Here is an 18,991-nt window from a genome sequence, read left to right on the forward strand (position 1 = left end):
GTCCCTGGACGTGCCGCCTGGCTTGTTTGAAGTGGGCTGCGGCAGGGCAGTAGCGACTTCTCGCAGCAACACTGATGCTCAGGCTTGGGTTGGGGGCGGGTGGGGGGGAGGGACTGTTTCCAAAACCCTCGGCAAGCACCAGAAACATTCTCTGAAGGTCACCGCCAAGGCCAGTGGAATTTTGGAAGTGTTGGCTGGGCTGCAGCCGTTGGTGGGATGACATTTTCTTCAGTTTTCTTGGTACGAAAAGGAAATCCCAATTGTCAGAGCTCTAAGCATTTCTGAAATGCCTGCTTTGCAGAATGCGCAGTGACATCCAAGGCATTGCAAGGGCAGGCCCTATCTCCTCTTCAAATTGGCAGGTGGTTGTTTTATTATTATTTTTTTTCTCCTCAGGTAAAGGGATGGAGGAATATATTTAGAATCCTAGAATGTTAGGGGGAGAAGGGACACTAGTAGGGGGGGTTGAATGTTAGAACTAGAAGGGACCTTAGTGACTATCTGGTCCTATTTCTTTATTTTACAGATGAGGAAACTGAGGTCAAGGGGAGGGAAGTGACTTGTCCAGGGTCATATAGGTTATACATGAAAGAGAAAGAAGGGAGGACCTTTAGAGTATAGAATGCCAGAAATGGAAGGATCCTTAGAATACAGAATGTCAGAGCTGAGAGGAGACTTTTGAACAGAAAATGTCAGAGCTTGAAGGGACTTTAAAATACTGAAGATCAGAGCTGAGAGGGGCCTTAGAACAGAAGATTTCAGAGGTGGGAGGACCTTTAGGACACAGAATATCAGAGATCATAGAACAGAGAATGTCAGAGCTGGGAGGAGACCTTAGAACACAGAATGTCAGAGCTGTGAAGGACTTTAGAACGTAGAGTGTCAGAAAAGGTGGGGCCCTTTAGAATACAAAATATTAGAGCCAGGAAGGCCTTTAGAACAATGTCAAAGTGGGGAAGACTCTTAGAACATAGAATATCATAGACAGGAGTTTCCTTAGAACAGAATATGAGAGTCCTTAGAAGAACATAAAATGTCAGAGGGCCCTTAGTACCCAGAGTGTCAGAGCTGGGAGGGATCTCAGAACACAAAATACCAGAGCTAGAAGAGCCCTTAGAACCCAGGATGTTTGGATTTTATGGACAATAAATAATTATAGCAGTTGGAATTAAAAGGGACCTCAGAGATGATCTATTCCAACTTACTTATTATGAATAAGGAAAAAAGTCTGGAGGCATGAAGAGCTCAAGGTCCCAGAGCTAATAAGTAGCAGAAATAGGAATTCAAACCCTGAACTTTGAGCTACAAATAGAATACTCCTCCCACTTTGTTCTACACCTCCCTAGAATATGGAATGTTAGAGCTTAAAAGGACTTTTTTCTTGATATTTTTGCTATCCTATCACAGTGATTCCCAAGTATTTCGCTTCTCTCCGTCACCATAGTAAGCCTTTACTAATTTAATAAATCCTTTTAAAAGAAGAAAAACCATAGTTTAGGAAGACCCACCATCACTGACTGGGCCAGACAGCCCCTACAGCATTCTCCATAGCCTCCCACCTCTTCCAGTGGGGGGGTGGGGGTGGGGAAGTGCATTTTCTCAACTCTTCTAAGCCAAGTTCAGTCACTATAATAATTACGTAACATTCAAGGTCGTTGGGTTTTTCCCTCCTCAGTTTAGGTTGGTTACCATTTTATGTGTCATTTGCTACAAAGAATCTTTTCCCCCAAACAACATTTCTAGAAGGGAATTAGGAAGCCATATGATCCAGCCCGATTTCCTTACTGAAGAACATGACATTTGGAGAGATTAAGGAATTAACCCAAGGCCACAAACAAATGAACAGTGGGACCAGGGGAGGCACTCAGGACTCTACGATTTCTCTTTCGTGTCAGCTCTCCTGAGGCACTTTGGGATCCACAACATTATTTTCGTGGTGGTGGCTTCCATGTTGACTTCCCAATCATGTGTTCTACCAAGCTTGGCCACATATTACGGAAGGAGCTAATGCAAGCTACACAATTAGAACCAGCACAGAAAGGGATCAAAGCCAGGGTGCAGATAGATTTGAGGCAGGTACTAGTTAACCCTATGTGGAACAGCCAGGTGGCACCATAGTGCATAGAGCCCTGGACCAAGAGTCAGGAAGATTCATCTTCATGAGTTCAAATCTGACCCCAGATACTTCCTAGCTGTGTGACCCTGAGCAAGTCACTTCACCCTGTTTGCCTTAGTTTCCTCATCTATAAAATGAGCTGGAGAAGGAAATGGCAAACCACTCCAGGACCTCTGTCAGGAACACTCCAAATGGAATCAAGGAGAATCAGACATCACTGAAAAGAACTGAGCAACTAATTACCCCTTGCTCCAGGCTCTAGTGACTTCCCATCCAAAGCTAATTTGTGTCTGCTTTGCATCTATTGTCTATGTCTACATTTGTAGATATTATCTCCCCATTTAGAATATAACTCTATTGCTTAGCAGAGTGCCTGGCACATAGTATGTGATTCTTTTTTTTTTTTTTTAACCCATACCTTCTGTTTTAGAATCAATACTAAGTTATTGGTTCCAAGGCATTAGAGTGGTAGGAGCTAGGCAATCAGGGGTTAAGTGACTTGCCCAGAGTCACCCAGCTAGAAAGTGTCTGAGGTCAGATTCAAACTCAGGAAGATGAGTTTTCCTGATTGGAGGCTCAGCAATTCTATCTACCATGCCACCTAGATGCCCAGTGACCTTCTCATACTTTAAACAATAGTGTTCCATCGGTTGCAGGTATTTCTAAAAAAAACTCTTTCTGTCTTGGACCTGATAATAACTAAGATAAAAGGTAAGGGTTTAAAAGAAAACCATTAGGGAGGAGTGGGAAAAGCTTCTTGTAGAAGCTGAGATTTTAGCTGAGACTTGAAAAAAAAGTCAGAGATGGGGGTTGAAATGGAATGAATTCCAGGCATAGAAGACAATTAATGAAATGAAAATACAAAGTTGTTGGTATGTTTTATATGCATCCTGTTTGAGGATCAGGAAGTGTTACTGGATCTTAGGGTATGTGGAAAGGACTTAGACATAATATTGGAAAGATAGGAAGGAGTCTGGTTTTGATCAGCTTTAAAAACCAAACAGAGGATTTTCTCTTTGATCCTAGAGGTAATAAAGAACCACTGACGTTGGGGCTTTTTCTTTAACTCATACTTTCTGTCTTAATAACACTCTAAGATTTAAGCAATCTCTAAGGATTAGGCAATGGAGTTAAGTGACTTGCCCAAGGTCACATAGCTAAAGTGTCTGAGGCCAGATTTGAACCAAGGACCTCCATCTCTAGGCCTGGCTCTCAATTCATTGTTCCATCCCTTGCTATCTCCACTGGAGTTTATCAAAAGGGGAGGTAACATCATCATACTTGCACTCTAGGGAGATCAATGTGACAGAATGTTGCAATTGGAAGGTACATTTGAGACAAGCTAGTTTAAACCATTTTACAGATGAGGCAACTAAGGCCCGAATGGAAAAATAACTTGACAGAGGTCATACCGCTAGATAGTGGCAGAACTGGGATTGAAATCTAGACTTTATGACTCCAGATTAAGTACATCTACTATTATTCAGTTCCTGAAGTTCTTTTTTTTTTTTTTAAACCCTTACCTTCCATCTTGGAATCAATACTGTGTATTGGCTCCAAGGCAGAAGAGTGGTAAGGGTAGGTAATGGGGGATCAAGTGACTTGCCCAGGGTCACACAGCTGGGAAGTGTCTGAGGCCAGATTTGAACCTAGGACCTCCCATTTCTAGGCTGGTTCTCAATCCACTGAGCTACCCAGCTGCACCCCAGTTCCTGAAGTTCTAAATAATCCTTTGGTAATTGCTTGTCAGCTCAGGGAGGGAGGAGGGAAGAAAGAAGGGAAAGAACATGAATCATGGAATCATGGAAAAATATTCTTAATTAATGAATTTAAAAATCAATAATTAAATAGTTAGATAAATAATCTACTGGTGGATAGAGTGGATAGAGCACCTGAAGCCAGGTGGACCTGGGTTCAAATATGGCCTCAGGCACTTCCTAGCTATGTGATCTTGGACAATTCACTTAATCATATTTGCCTAACCCTTTCCCTTTTGTCTTAGAGTTGTATAAGTGGAAATTATGTATCTTTTGAATTATATCCCCCAGAATTCCTTTTATCATTTCCCAAAATTCCTTTTAATCTCTCCACCACATTGCGTGGTAACATTTTGTATATAGTTGGGTGTGCCCCTGTCTCTTGCTCTCTTCTTTCATGACTGGGGCTTTATTAGGTTTTTTTTTCTTAAGTTATTATTAATAAAACTTTTAAAATATAATAGTTATTGTATATTAATTTTAATCTTTACAGAGTTGTTACTTAGTTAGAAAGTAAGGTTTTGATTCCCAGTCTTGGGAGCCAGTCTTGGCAGTTGCCTTATGGGTAACCCCAAGTCCTATATTTTCCAAGTTTAAGAATTGAAAAAGCAGCATTGTGCAAAGATAAAGTATTAGTCCTTTAGCAAGGACAACCTGGGTTGGAATATCACCTTAGGCTCTTCCTTTCTTTACAATATTGGGCTTAATCTCTCGATACTTCATTTACATCATCTGTAAAATGAGAAGATTGGACACACTAGCTTCTAAAGTCCCTTTCAACTCTAAATCTATAATCCTAATTCAAGGACCAGACCTAAAGAATGCAAAGGATTTCATGAGAACAATTTGTTCCAATGACTATGAAGGTAGCTGAAAGCAAGCACTGTGGAGCACTGAGTGTTTGGACAGACCTCAAAGATGTCCAGGTCCTTCTGAGCCAGTCATCTTGGTTTTTGTCTTGCCACTGGACTTGGATGATTCTAGAAGAGAGAATGAGACTGACAACTTTGTTCAATTCTGCTCCACTTAAATTCAACTCATGGAGCAGTTAGGTGGCTCGGTAGATAGAGCCAGACTAGGAGATGGGAAGTCCTGGGTTCAAATCTGGGCAAGTCACTCAACTCTCATTAGCTAGCCTTTGCTGTTCTTCTGCCTTATAACCAATATATTGTATTGATTGGAAGATAAGGGTTTTTTTTAAAAATCCAACTCATGAACAAGCCAATACCTCACCTCATGAGGTCATTGGTCCCTTCAAAAAGGAAGAATGACCAACAGTGAAAGGGAGGGGAAGGAGCACTCCCATGGTTCATGAGCAAGTATCCACTTAGAGAACAAACTCAGCAAATTATTCAGTTCAGGTCCAATGGGAAGGAGATTGCTTGTTCAGAAACCTAAAGAGTGTCTGTAGGAAAACCAAGTCAGAGGGTAACATCACAAGTCTGGGAGAGATTGCAGTCAGAGGCCTAGAGATTCAGCAAAATGTCAAAGGGTTGCTTCCATGGCAATCCCAAGTTCATTTCCCTTCCAAGGGGAGCTGAAAGATGATTTGAGTACTCTATGTGTTTCTTTGCACATTAATGATTTCCTAGGAGTCCTTTGTATTTTCTGCATTATCTCTGGAGTGAAATGAAGACTGCCCTATCCATGAACATCGCTACCATGAATGACTGCATGGGAGCCATAGGACCCTGTTATTCACATTTGAAGAAACAGACATAAGTCAAATATAAGTTAAATGTAGACATTTTTCTGGAGAAACTCTAAGGTGAGGAAAATAAAAGAAAGAGAGAAAAAGAGCCTCTTGCGGCAGCTTCTAAGATCAGATCCAGTGTGTATGATCACAGAGTCTTGGGAGTAAGTAGGGGGGTGGGAAGGAGGCAAGTCTGAGATGTGGGTTACATGCCTATATATAAAATTCTACATAAACTCAGCAATAGACCGTTTTTACAAGACAAGATAAAAGCACCCTGGTTTCTGATCTGGATTCATCCTTTTCTCAGAAAGGTTCTTCCCCCCCCACAGTCTGTGCATAAATCCCCCAAAGCTCTGAAGATAAGCCTGCCTTCCTCACCATCTTAGATCACTCTGTTTGGCAGATAAGGAAACAGGAAAACTCAAGACTTTACTCTTCACCATCCTCCCAATAGGATTTCTGCAAAACAACTTGGTTTCTTATTTCTATTGTAGAGATTGTAATACGGGGAATGGTATAAAAAACAAAAACAAAACAAAACAAAATGCTAAGAGAAAATCCTAAGACCTGAGTTCATATCTCATCTCAGGCACTAGCTAGGTGGCTCAATGATTAGTGTGCTAGACCTACAATAGGGAAAACCTGAGTTCAAATCCCACCTCAGATACTTTTTAGCTCTGTAATCTTGGGCAAGTCACCTAACTTCTATCTGTCTCAGTTTCCTCAATTGTAAAAAGGGTTTTTAAGAAGATGGAATGAGACAATATTTATCAGGCATTTAGCACACAATACTTGGCACATAGCAGGTGCCATTTAAGTGCTAACTATAATTATTATTGTTTTTATTATTTCTTTACTGAGCATAGATGAGTAAACAGCAATCCCTAAGATGGGCAAGTCCAGTGTTTGGAGGCCAACTTTAGGAATTCAAGAGGTGTGGAGATCCTGGGTCCAACTGTCAGAATTGAATGACAGAGAAGACCACCAAGAGGGAAAGGAGCTCAGCCTTTGTCTGGGCTTGTTATAAGACGTGGAGGAAACTGTCTGGACAAAATGAAGCTGAGGGCCAACATAACACTCCTTCTGGGGCATTTCCTACTATTTGTCACCTTACATTTCAACTCAGCAGAGTTTATGCCAAAAGTCCCATAACTCTTTTCCTAGAGTTCTAGGCCCTGCTGAGGTACGTAGCAGGCTGAATTCATAGTCTTGAATACAGGATCTACCAGAGGAAGCTGGGGAGATGTCTATGAATTGGTACAGCAAAGTGACCTGTATGGAAATTTTAATGGAATTTTTGGAATTATTTATTTTGGGAATTTGTTTATAGAATAATAACAACATGATCAAGAAAAACAGCCTAGAGAACCTTGGAAATGATAACCTCAGGACCAGGAGACTGAAGATACTTTGTGTTGCCCACTTCCTGCTAGAGAGGTGATGATCTGAAAAAGAAGAGACACACATTTTTGGTCCTGGCCAACATGGGAATTTGTTTTGTTAGACTATGCAAAACTATTATGAATGTTTTCTTTTTCTCTTTCATTATGTTCAGTTGGAGTAGGGGAGAGGGAAATAGAGAAATGAACATTTATTAAAATTAAATTAAAATGAAGCAAAACAAAACAAAGCTACCAGTTGCCATCATGTAAATGATTAATGATCATGGAGGAGAAAGTGTGGAATTGTGAAAGTTGATTTTTCTTTGCATTGTATCCTCTGTAAGGTGGAAACAGGGTTCTAGTTCCCTGGAGTGAACAACCTACCCCATCCTTCTCAGAGCATGGGAGGGGAGAAAAATCCTTTTATCCTGCTCTTAGATCCTGCACTCATGCACACTACCCCGGGGGGGGGGGGGGGGGGCAGAGCAGGAATGATAGACCAGTGTTTCTGCCCAGTTCTCAACCATGCAGCTACCAAGCCAAGGCCTCTTGGCTGAAAATCAGCACTTAGAAAAGGTAGCCTTGGGGAGAATTATATGCAAGGAGACCAGCTACCAAGAGAATCAGTGGCATGGCGAGTCTTCCTCTGTGTCTAACTCCCTTCATCCTGAGCCATACCTTAGCAGATCTATGCAAGTCAGCAGCCAGACAAGACTCATTCTCCACACTGTAACACATAATTCTGCTAAGTCCTCACTCTGTGTAAATTAGAGAACAAAGAAGGTCAGGGATGGAAGGAAATCATGAAATATAAGAGCTGGAAAGAACTTTGGAGATTATGTATTCCAACCCTGTCATTATAGAGAGGGAACAGAAACCCAGAGAAATTAATATGTCCAAAGTTTTATCCAGTAAATTAGCAGCAAAGCCAGAGCACAGAGCAGAGCATTTCCCTTGATTCCTGGGCTATTTCTGATGCAGCATCAAATGAATCATTACTTCCCCCACTTCCACTCTCCAAGTGCTTAGAAAGCATGGTAGTTTTCTACTAGACTCAAAATTAGATATTTGTAAGTCAAGAACCTACCTGACCTCTATTCCTTACATTTCTCAGGTTCCTAAGATTCTGGTGGGAGAAAGTCATCCTACCCGATAAAAGGAACTTACTCCAGGCCTTAGAGACTACATTTATTGCCCTTATCAGAAACAATTGTGTCTTAAAGTGCATTGAAAAAAATTAATTTTAATAAGGACAAATGTAAAGTCTGATAAGGGCCCAAAAAATCAATTTCACAAATAAAAAAGAGGAGATGAGTGACTAAATAACACGTTGACCTGAAAACTGGTGGGGTTTTAGTGGACTACAAACTTAATATGAATAAAGAATCATATGGTCTTCCCCCCAAAAAACTAATATTATTTCAGGATGGATAAAGAGAAGCATAGTGTCCAGGTCACAAAAGGTGCTCACCATTGTTGTCATGGAGGAGATCCATCCCAGGTGCTGAAATGAAGACAGATAGTCAAGTCCTCCAAACGATCCTATTTGCATATGACATTGTATTAGTATCATTAGGTCCAACAATACTGCAAAACCTCCTGAGATTCATAATCACTCAGAAAAGTTTGGCCTAATTATCTACACTGCAGAATTCAAGTAGATGAAATCCATAAGCAGTTAGCTAGACAGCCTATATAGTTCATCCATTAATATTTAAATATTTGATAAGTGCTGTTAATGGACAATGAGCAAGGTCCAGAACTAACAGAAATGAGAGAACAGTCTGGGTTGCCTTTGGGACATTGCTAGGTTCTTTTGATGACTCCCACCCAGATTTTCCAAGAAAAGCCCATCCTTTTAATACTTATATACTTCCGGTGATGTTCTATGACTCAGAGTCAAGAGGGCACCATAGTCTTCCCCCCAAAACTGGAACTGAAGAATACTTAAAATGCAATAAGAGATGCTTGTTGGTTCGAAAAGGTGGTTGTGGGAGTCTTTATTCAGTAGTGTCCAAATCTTCATGGCCCCAGTTGGGAGTTTTTTGGCAAAGATATTGGAGTGGTTTGTCATTCTCTTCTTCAGCTCATTTTACAAATGAAAAAACTGAGGCAAACAGGGTTAAGTGGCTTAAGACATACAGCTAGTAATTGTCCGAGGCCAGATTCTGACTCAATAAGATTAGTCTTCTTGATTCCAGGCCTGGCACTTTATCCACTGTACCACCTAGCTGCCTGCATGAGAAGCCTATAACACGTTACAAACCAAAAAGTAAGAGAGTCAAGCAGCCTTTAGGATGCAACAATCATTTTTTAAACATGTTCTAAGTACCTGGCAATGTGCCAAACCATCAAGGACTTGAAAAAGACTGGGAAAAAGATTCCTAACCTGAAGCTTCAATCTTATTTGCATAAGACTCTCCTCTTTGGCAAAGATTTGAATGCTTGAGAGATCTTGGTCTTCTGGCTTCCAGCATTGAGAGAGAAGATGCATGGAGCTAAGTTTTCTTTATTTTATTTTTTTAAAACCCTTACCTTCCATCTTGGAATCAATGCTGTGAATTGGCTCCAAGGCAGAAGAGTGGTAAGAGCTAGGCAATGAGGGTTAAGTGCTTGCCCAGGGTCACACAGCTGGGAAGTGTCTAAGGCCAGATTTGAACCTAGGACCCCCATCTCCCCCCATCTCTAGGCCTGGCTTTCAATCCACTGAACTACCCAGCTGTCCCACTAGGTTTTCTTTAGAGAGAGAGATCCCAGAAGAGAAAGAAGACTGAGAAGTATAACACAGGATTACTGCAAGAATCTCTTGCATTTGCAAAACCACCAGAAGTAATCCTGGCAGTTAAGGAAACAGAATGTTGACCCAGCCTGGCCCTGGTCTCATGGCCAAAAACCATTAGAGCTGGGACTATAAATATTCCTGGAGGACCAACTGTGGGGCTGATTTCCTTGACCTGACCCTGACATCCTGCTATCCCCTACATCTTCCCCTTGGGCCCTGGGAGGAGGGAATTTGGTGGGAGGAGAACATGGGAATTAGTTTACTTAGGCAGACAGGGACATCCCTAAACCAAGCCAATACCCTCATTTGTTAATCTGCTAGACCTTTCTACATCAGGACAGTAAAATTTATCCCTGGCTAAGGGACTGGTTCTCTCAGCCTGACCTCTACCTTTCTGAGACCCTCTCCCAACCCTGGCCTTCACCCTTAGCAACAGTTTCCCAGACCTTAACCCTCTTCCCTCAGCTTACCATGCCTTTAATAAACACCTTGGCCTATATTGAAAGAGCTTCTGTTGAGTCATTTATACCATCAACTAGGGCCAAGGCTGAAGAGGGAAAGATAGTTTTCCCTTGTTTCCTGAGGTGCTAAACCAGGCATCCATCTTGCTCAGGAAGTGAACCAAGTTCACTTCCTGTTGGCTTTCGGTTTTCATCAGGAGGGGAGGGGCATCTCACTCCTTACCTCAAGGAGCTTAGAGGCAACAGGGAGACTAACTTGAAACATTTCAGCTCAGACTCACACAACCCTGGCTGACCCAAATCAATCCATACTGAAGTTATAGTCTCCCTGCCTAGAAGACTCAGCTGGTATCACCCTGCCCTTTAATATAAGTCTATTTAGCTCATGATTATTTGCTTATTACAGAAGGAGCCAATGTGTTGAGGAAGTGGCACCTCCTTGATCATGTCTCTGTTCCCAACTTGCTACAATAGAGATTTAGGGGAATTTCCCCTTTGGCAAGATCTGAGACTTTCTCTTTTGGTTGAGCTGAAATATCTTGCTACCAACAAGAGAAGTTTATGCAGTCTGTGTATGCTGGGAGCCATCAAACCCAAGTGGGATCCTGAGACTGCAAAAGCAGCCTCAGGGAGGATGGAAATACCCACTCATATTCCCCCATGTGACCCCTCTCTTACTAACACACTCTATTATTGAAATTATAATGATCAATAACACTATTTAAGTCCAGGGAGATACAGGAGTATAGCAGAAGGCTGCCTAGAGCCTCTATAGTCCCTAAGGAAGACCCCACCGTTACATATATAATACAGATATTCTGCTAAAAGTCCCTTCATAACAACCCAGTAAATAATGAGTTAATGTTAAAGATTTTAAAACCTCAACAAAACTGTACTCGAATTTTTCACTCCCATGTACAGGAGCTGGCATAATAACAGGCTAGGACTGTTTCCAAGCCTCCCCTGACCCTGATCCGGAATGTTAACATAAGAAGGACAATGAATGAAAAATAGAGAAGTTGTTCCTTGAAAAGACTGATATGTCCCAACCCACTTACCTTTGAAAAATATTGAAAGTTACTAGAGAATGAAAAGTTGTTGGTAACAAAGTTAATGTATGACATTCATTATCTCTAAGAAAAGATGTTGAAAATGAAATTCCATGCCAACCATATGGTGTGATCTTTAAAGTATATAAAATAAAGACAGCCCAAGCTAGATCAGAGCAGTCTCTATGAAGCCTGGCTGAACCTTTGACTGCTCTCACTTTCGTTTTCGCCAACACTGGTCTCCTCCAAGAAGACCCCTTTCCTGTGGGAGCAGGCCTCCCACATGTGTATTGTCTGGTACATTCTTATCTATATACCTCCTCTGGCTTGTTTGTTATCTGTTTACATAAATGGATTTGTTACTGATCACATGTGGTCTTTGTGGAACTGGCATTTGATGGGAAGAGACCCAAGGTTTGGATACACAATTTGGGATACTCTGTTAGGAGATAGCAATCAGGAGCTCAGCTTGAACCCTAGATTAATACTTGGGGAGGAAGGATATAATTCTAATCCAATACCCAAGGAGAATAGAATGGTTAGCCTCTAACACCAATCTCTTGATTCCCTTCTGGACAAAAATCAGAGTCTCCCTTTGAGAAGGGTGGGTAAAGGAGACTCTAGAGATATTGATTTATACTTCCCTTCAAGCCACCTCTAGACAGACTCATGTGGATACACACCTAGGTAACAGACACATACCCTTACATACAAATCATGCCATCAAAAGAAGTTAATGATTAAAAAAGAAGATGACCAGGTCATATGTTGATAGTGAGGTATTATACCTGGAAAGCCCATATATTGCGTTGGTATCCTCACAGTAGAAAAAGAACAAGAGGAAGGCCCCCACCGTGTTTGGTGGAGTTCCTATGGCAACATTATGGAAGGACATGTATAGGAATTAAACAAAATTGGCAGGCAGTTAGATTTCTGGGTTGTTATCTGGGTTGCAGGTAGATTTCAATCCACATCATTGGAGGGAATACCATATTGAGAAGATGACATATCTTCTGGAGTCTTAGAGCAACTAGGGCTAGGAAGATGACAGTCCTGCACTCTGCCCCCATCAGAAAACATGAGAAGTTCATTTTCTGGGTGCCACATTCTAGGGAAATCATTGAAAATCTAGATACCATCCAGAAAGGGAAGACCTGCTATTTCTCTTTCCTTTTGAAGAGGACCAATGACATGAAAGGATAATGTCTTGACTTGTAATAAATTGGATTCTATTAAGGCAGAGCTGCACAAAGTCATCAGCCTCACCCTTTCTTCCAAAGTCATCGAAGTTCAGTAGGAAGACAAAATTCAGAACAACTAGCTATGGCTCAGGATTCCATTGGAGACTTTGATGTCTGACCAAGCTCTAAGTGCTCCACAGTGCCTACTTCAGTCATCTTCTTGGCCTTTGGAACAAATTGTTCTCATCCACCATTCCACCAGGAGAAGTCTTCACATGCTTGGAGCAGACATTGCCCTAATTCACCATTGGGTTTCAGGACTATGGGTTACCCTTAACCTAGATTAGCCTATCTGCTGAGATGGTTTTACTGAGCTTTGGTTGCTTACCCATGCTTCAGCTTCTTGGAGCCACAGGTGAGAGTTGAGTGAAAGGTGGACACCAAACATGGATAAGCAGCCTTGAAAAGAGCTTGGCAAGCCCTCACAGCAAAGATGTTGGTCCTCCTTGAACACCCCATACACTCCAGAGAGGAAAGATCAAGACTGGTTAAAGGAAATAGAGAGTTGCAACCTAGAAAGGGGGAAGACTTAAGGGATCCTTGAAGTCTACCTTCAAGGATTTGAAGATCTGTCATGGGAGAAAGAGGGATGAGACTCCTTTTGCTTGGCAGACCCAGAATAGAATCAGGAGTAATGTGTGGAAATTGCAAAGGCAGTTTCTATTCCATGCAAGAAAAAACTTCCTAACAATTAAATCTATTAACTTAAACAAACAATTAAATAAAGTCTATATGTGAAATAAACCATGTTGAGATATTAAAGTTAAAAACAACTGTCATTAACATGGTTCTTTAAAGTTTGCAAAGCATTTTATAAATATTATCTCCTTTTTATTCTCATTACCCTAGGAGGTAGGTGCTATTATTACCCCTATTTTACTGAGACAGGTGAAATGACTTGCCCAGGGACACAGCCTCAGAATCTTTAAAATGGGGATAATAAGAGCATCTTTCTCCCAAAAGTGAGGATCAAATATAGACTGTTTTGCAAACCTTATAGTGCTATATAAATGCAAATGATTTTTATTATTTTATTATTGTATCCCATTCCATCCCAGCTGGCTCTAGGTCCAGTTCCTTTCCCTTAACTTATACCATATTGCTTCCCTTTTACCAAACTGCCTAATCTATCTCTAGTATGGCCAGTCCTGAGTAAATCTTTGTTTAGGAAAAGAGTAGTTTCTCCTCTTCCCACATGCCACCTGGAGGGACCTCTTATCATCTGAGAACAAGGCAAACCATTGTTTTGGGATTTTTTTAAACCTTTATCTTTGGTCTTAGAATTTATTTGTTCTGGGGAAGAACAGGAAGGGCTAAGCAACTGGGGTTAGTTGACTTTCCCAGGGTCATGCAGGTAGGAAGTGCTTGAGGTCAAATTTGAACCCATGACCTCCTGTCTCCTGGCCTGACTCTCTATCCACTGCCCCTCAGGCAAATTATTGTAAATATGGAGAGATGGACAATAGGTGATTGGATTGAAGGAACAATAGTCATTTACAAAAGTTGTCTCTTGGGGCAGGGAAGGTCTCTGCCCTTCATGGACTGGGGGGGAATGCTCATGCAGATCCAATGACCCATTCTTCAACGTGGAAAACTTCTCTGGAGACACTCTCCCAGAGAGAGGTTGATTACATCTCCTTCCAAAGGGTCAAGGGGGTAGGTCTAAAGGTGAGACAATGATATTGGGTTGAGCTCCCATGCCAATGCGTTCTCCTCTTGATTATGGGTTACATTTTGGCCAGTTAGACTCAATTTTGTTTTTAGGAAAGTGTGTTTACAAAAGTGGGCAGCTAGGTGGCACAGTGGAGAAAATGCTGGACCTAGAGTCAGGAAGACTCAACTTTGTGAGTTCAAATATGACCTCAGACACTTCCTAGCTGTGTAACCCTGGGAAAGTCACTTAATCGTTACTTTTTGCCTCAGTTTCCTCATTTCTAAAATGAACTAGAGGGGGCAGTTGGGTGGTTCAGTGGATTGAGAGCCAGGCCTAGAGACAGGAGGTCCTAGGTTCAAATCTGGCCTCAGACACTTCCTAGCTGGGTGACCCTGGGCAAGTCACTTAACCCCCATTGCCTAGCCCTTACCACTCTTTTGCCTTGGAGTCAATGTATTAACTCCAAGATGGAAGTTAAGGGCTTAAAAAATTTTTTTAATTGAAAAAGTAATAATAAAAAGAACTGGAAAAGGAATATCTCTGCCAAGAGAACTCCAAATGGGATCATACAGAGTGGGACATGAATGAAAAATAACAACAAAAAATTTGACAAAAGTGGTACAATAAAAACATTCTCGCCTCTTCCCCTCAAAAGTCATGGCAAGCTTTCCAATATGTACATCCAGAGGCTGAAGGAAAGTGAGTTAAGTTTAGATAGCATATATGTAGAAAAGGACAACTCATAGCTTTTGGCTACTAGAAGCCCTTTGAGCACTTCTTGGCACCATAATGCCTAGAGCACTAGGCTTGAAGCCAAGAAACTGAGTTGAAACCTTTACCAGCAAATCACTTGATTTCTTTCAGCCTCAGTTTCCTGGTCTGTAAAATGGAGATGATAATGATAGCACCTATCTCCCAGAGTTGTTGCAAGGATCAAATGAGATAATTACAGTGCTGGCACACAAAGTAAGAGCTATATAAAATGTTCATTATTTATTGTTGTTATTCTTTTCTTGGAGAATAACAGTGCAGCAGAGCCCTGGGCATGGAGTCAGGAAGATTTGTTTTAAAATCTGACATCAGATACTAACTGTATGACCCTGTTTGCCTCGATTTCTTTTTTTTTTTAACTCTTACCTTCTGTCTTAAAATCTATACTGTATATTGGTTCTAAGGCAGAAGACTGGTGAGGGCTAGGCAATGGGGGTTAAGTGACTTGCCCAGGGTCACCCAGTTAGGAAGTGTCTGAGGCCAGATTTGAACTTAGGATCTCCCATCTCTAGGCCTGACTCTCCATCCACTGAGCCACCCAGCTGCCCCCTCCTCCATTTCTTTTTCTGTCAAATGAGCTGGAGAAGGAAATGGCCAACCTCTCTAGTATCTTTGCCAGGAAAACCTCAAATGAGGTCCCGAAGAGTTGGACATGATTAAAATGACTCAATAGCAACCACAACAATTTCTTTTGGGAGCCACGCATTGTGATCCAGTCTATTCTTAGCTCCGGGTGACAGACACTGCTTTCAACTGACCTGGGGAAGATCCTAGGACTCTGCCAGGAAGGCAGAAAGTCTGACCTCCTCTGGACCCTTAGAGGCTTCCAGGGTCTTCTCTGGCCAGTGTGCAAAACCTAGGCTGAAGCCTCGGCCTCTCCTCCTCAGTGGGTTGAGCCTGAATATTACATTTGCTCCAAACTCTAACCTAGCTTGATAATTTATAGTGGATCGTGAGGGCGTGACCAAGCCACCTCTTCCAAACCCCATAGAAATAGCACTCTATAATGTTCCAAGTACTTTTTCTATTTAATCTGATGCCTATAATTACTCCAAAAGGGCTCATGATGAAAAATGCTCCCCACCTCCAGGGATGATGAAACGGATGAGCCCTGAGTGCAAACCGAAGTACGATTGGTTCACTTTCTTTTTCTTGCTTTTTTTCCTGCCATGTGGCTAGTATATATACATGGCATAATTTCACGTGTATAATTTAATTGCTATATTGCTTGCCTTCTCAGTGAATGGAGGAAGGGCTAGAGAGAGAATCTGGAACTCAAAATTTAAGGAAAAAAAAAAGAATGTTAAAAATAAATAAATAATAATTACAAAAATAAAGTGTCTGCTGAATTAAAATTAAATCCTATCACTGAGATGGATTGAGACGTGCCATTAACCTTGTTAAGCTATGAAGGCACCTTCTCACTTTAAGTCAGGTGAGGTGACAAGGAAATCAGCCAGTTCCACCTTTCTATTAGTAAAGATGAAGAAACTTTCTCAGGAAAGTAAAATTAGGGGGGCCACAAGTCAAGGAGAAAGTATCAGATTGTTGAACCCCGTTCTCTGGGTTCTGAGTTTGACAATGCTTTGTTTATAAAACTCTGACCCATTCCTAGTCCTGTCCTGTTATTTCTGGTCACAGAATATTTCCAGCTCTGGGGTGGCATCTGTCACCCAGCTTTTAAGCCTTTTCAGTGACTGAAGGGGTCTGGGAGTCCCTGGGAAGCCATTGACACTCCTTGACCTTTTCTGTCACCGACAGTCTGGGTCTAACCTGCTCTTTTAGGTGTTGCTCAATAATTTGTGTCCAGTTGCAGACATCTAGGCTCTTTGTAGCCCCAAGATGGATGAGAATGGGATGGTAGGGAGAGAAGGAAGGAATCGGGATCAGAACGATCCGGATAGGAACTGGACAACAAAAGATGTGGCCAAGGGTCATCCTGAGAATTTGTGCTATAATGTACATAATGACTTCATTTTAAAATGTGATGTTGGGCCAGCTAAGTGGCTCAGTGGATAGGGAGCCAGACCTGAAGATGAAAGGTCCCGGGTTCAAATTTAGCCTTGGACACTTCCTAATTGTGTGATCCTGCATAAATCACTTAACCCCCATTGCCTAGCTTTTACTACTCTTCTGCCTTAGAATCAACACGTAGCATTAATTCTAAGAAGGAAGGTAAGAGTATCTTTTATGTTGTTTATATCTTATTGCATTTTTGTTAATTTTATTAAATATTTCCCAATACAATACTTTTTTTTAAAATTACTTTTAAAAACCCACCTTTTTACCCTCCATCTTAGAATCAATACTGTGTCCAAGGCCAGATTTGAAGCCAGGACCTCCCATCTTTAGGCCTGGCTTTCCTTCCACTGAGCCACCCAGCTGCCCTTCTTCCCAAAAAATGTTTAATCAAGTTCCAGGCACTCAGGACTGTTGCACCATGTATGTGACCAGCAGGCCATGCTGTTTAACAACTCTGCTCTAAAAGTATAAGTTGCAAAGAGACCAAACTGCATTGGTAAGAGTTTCTTCCCTGGGGAATTCCCTGTATGAATGGAATCACAGGTCCAGTCTCTAACCCTGTGCCTCAGCTATACTTTGGGTTCTGGGAAAGGCAATGGAGACACAGAGATGAAAACCAAGCAGTTTCTTTCCTTAAGGAGCCTGTATTCTACCAGATAAACAAAATATATGGTCAAGTGAGCAGAGGGAGCATCCTAATACTTGAGGGAGATCAGGAAGGTCTTCATAGAGAAGGTCATACCTGAACTGTGCCTTAAAAAAAAGAATTTAATGATTCTATAAAGGAAGGGCTGAAGAAAGAGTGCATTCCAGATGTGGGAGACACCCTACTCAGTGGCATAGAGATAGGAATGTAATGACAAATCTGGGAATAACTAATGGGCCAATTTGGCTAAAACATTGCTTCTTTTTTTTTTAATTTTTAATTTTAATTAATTAATTTAGAATATTTTTCCATGGTTACATAATTCATGTTCTCTCCATCCTCTCTTCCCTCCCTCCTCCCAGAGCTGACAAGAAATTCTGCTGGGTTATACATGTATCATTTTTCAAAACCTATTTCCATATTATTCATATCTGCAATAGAATGATCTTTTAACATCATATCCCCATCGAACTACATGATCGATCATATTAAAACATAGTTTCTAAAGGAAAATAAAGCCTGGAAGGGCTTTGACTAATTTATAGAAGACCCTTAATACGAGGATAAGAAATTTATATATGATCCTAGAGCGATAGGGAGTCACTAAACTTACTTGAGCAGGTGAGTGACATGCTTCCTGTGCCTTAGGGAGATTATTTTTTTTAGCAGTATGAAGAATGGATTGGAGAAAAGAGAGCATGGAATTAGGGAGACCAGTTAAGAGGCTGGTATAATAGTTCAGGTTAGAGATTGAGAGGGTTTAAACTTGAGTGGTGGCCAAGTGATTAAAGAGAAGGAGGCTGGCACTGGAAATGTTGTGGAGATAGAATCAGTAACACTTGGTGATTGGTTGCATAAGGAAGGCAGAGGTGAGAGAATAAGAAAGTGGAAAGTCAGGGTTATGGATCTGGGTGACCAGGAGAATAGTAGTGCCCTTGACAATGATAGTGAAGTTTGGCAGGTTTAGGGAGAGGATAATGAATTCTATTTTCAGTCTGAGGTGCTGATGCTGCAACATGTGGGTAGAGATGTCTAGCAGGCTCTTGATAAAGTAGGATTAGAACTGAGGCTAGAGATTGGGGCTAGATACGCAGATGTAAGGGCCATCTGCATAAGTGAATCTATGGGATCTGCTGAGATCACCTTGAAATAGAAGAGACAGAGAAAGAGAGGAAAAGGAGAAATAGAAACAGAAAGACAAAGAGAGAAGAGGGGGGAGACAAGAGTGGGAGAGAGACAGAGACAGAGAGTCAAAGAGAAACAGAGTGGGGGTGACAGAGAGAGGAGAGGAGAGAGAGACAGATAAAGAGAGAGAGAGAAACAGAGAGAGGAGAGAGAAGGAGGAGGAGAAAGAGGATAGGAGAGAGAGACAGAGAAACAGAAAGAGGAGACAAGGAGAGAAGAGAGAAGAGGA

Source organism: Gracilinanus agilis, chromosome 3 (genome assembly GCF_016433145.1).
Source record: "Gracilinanus agilis isolate LMUSP501 chromosome 3, AgileGrace, whole genome shotgun sequence".
Taxonomy (NCBI): Eukaryota; Metazoa; Chordata; class Mammalia; order Didelphimorphia; family Didelphidae; genus Gracilinanus; species Gracilinanus agilis.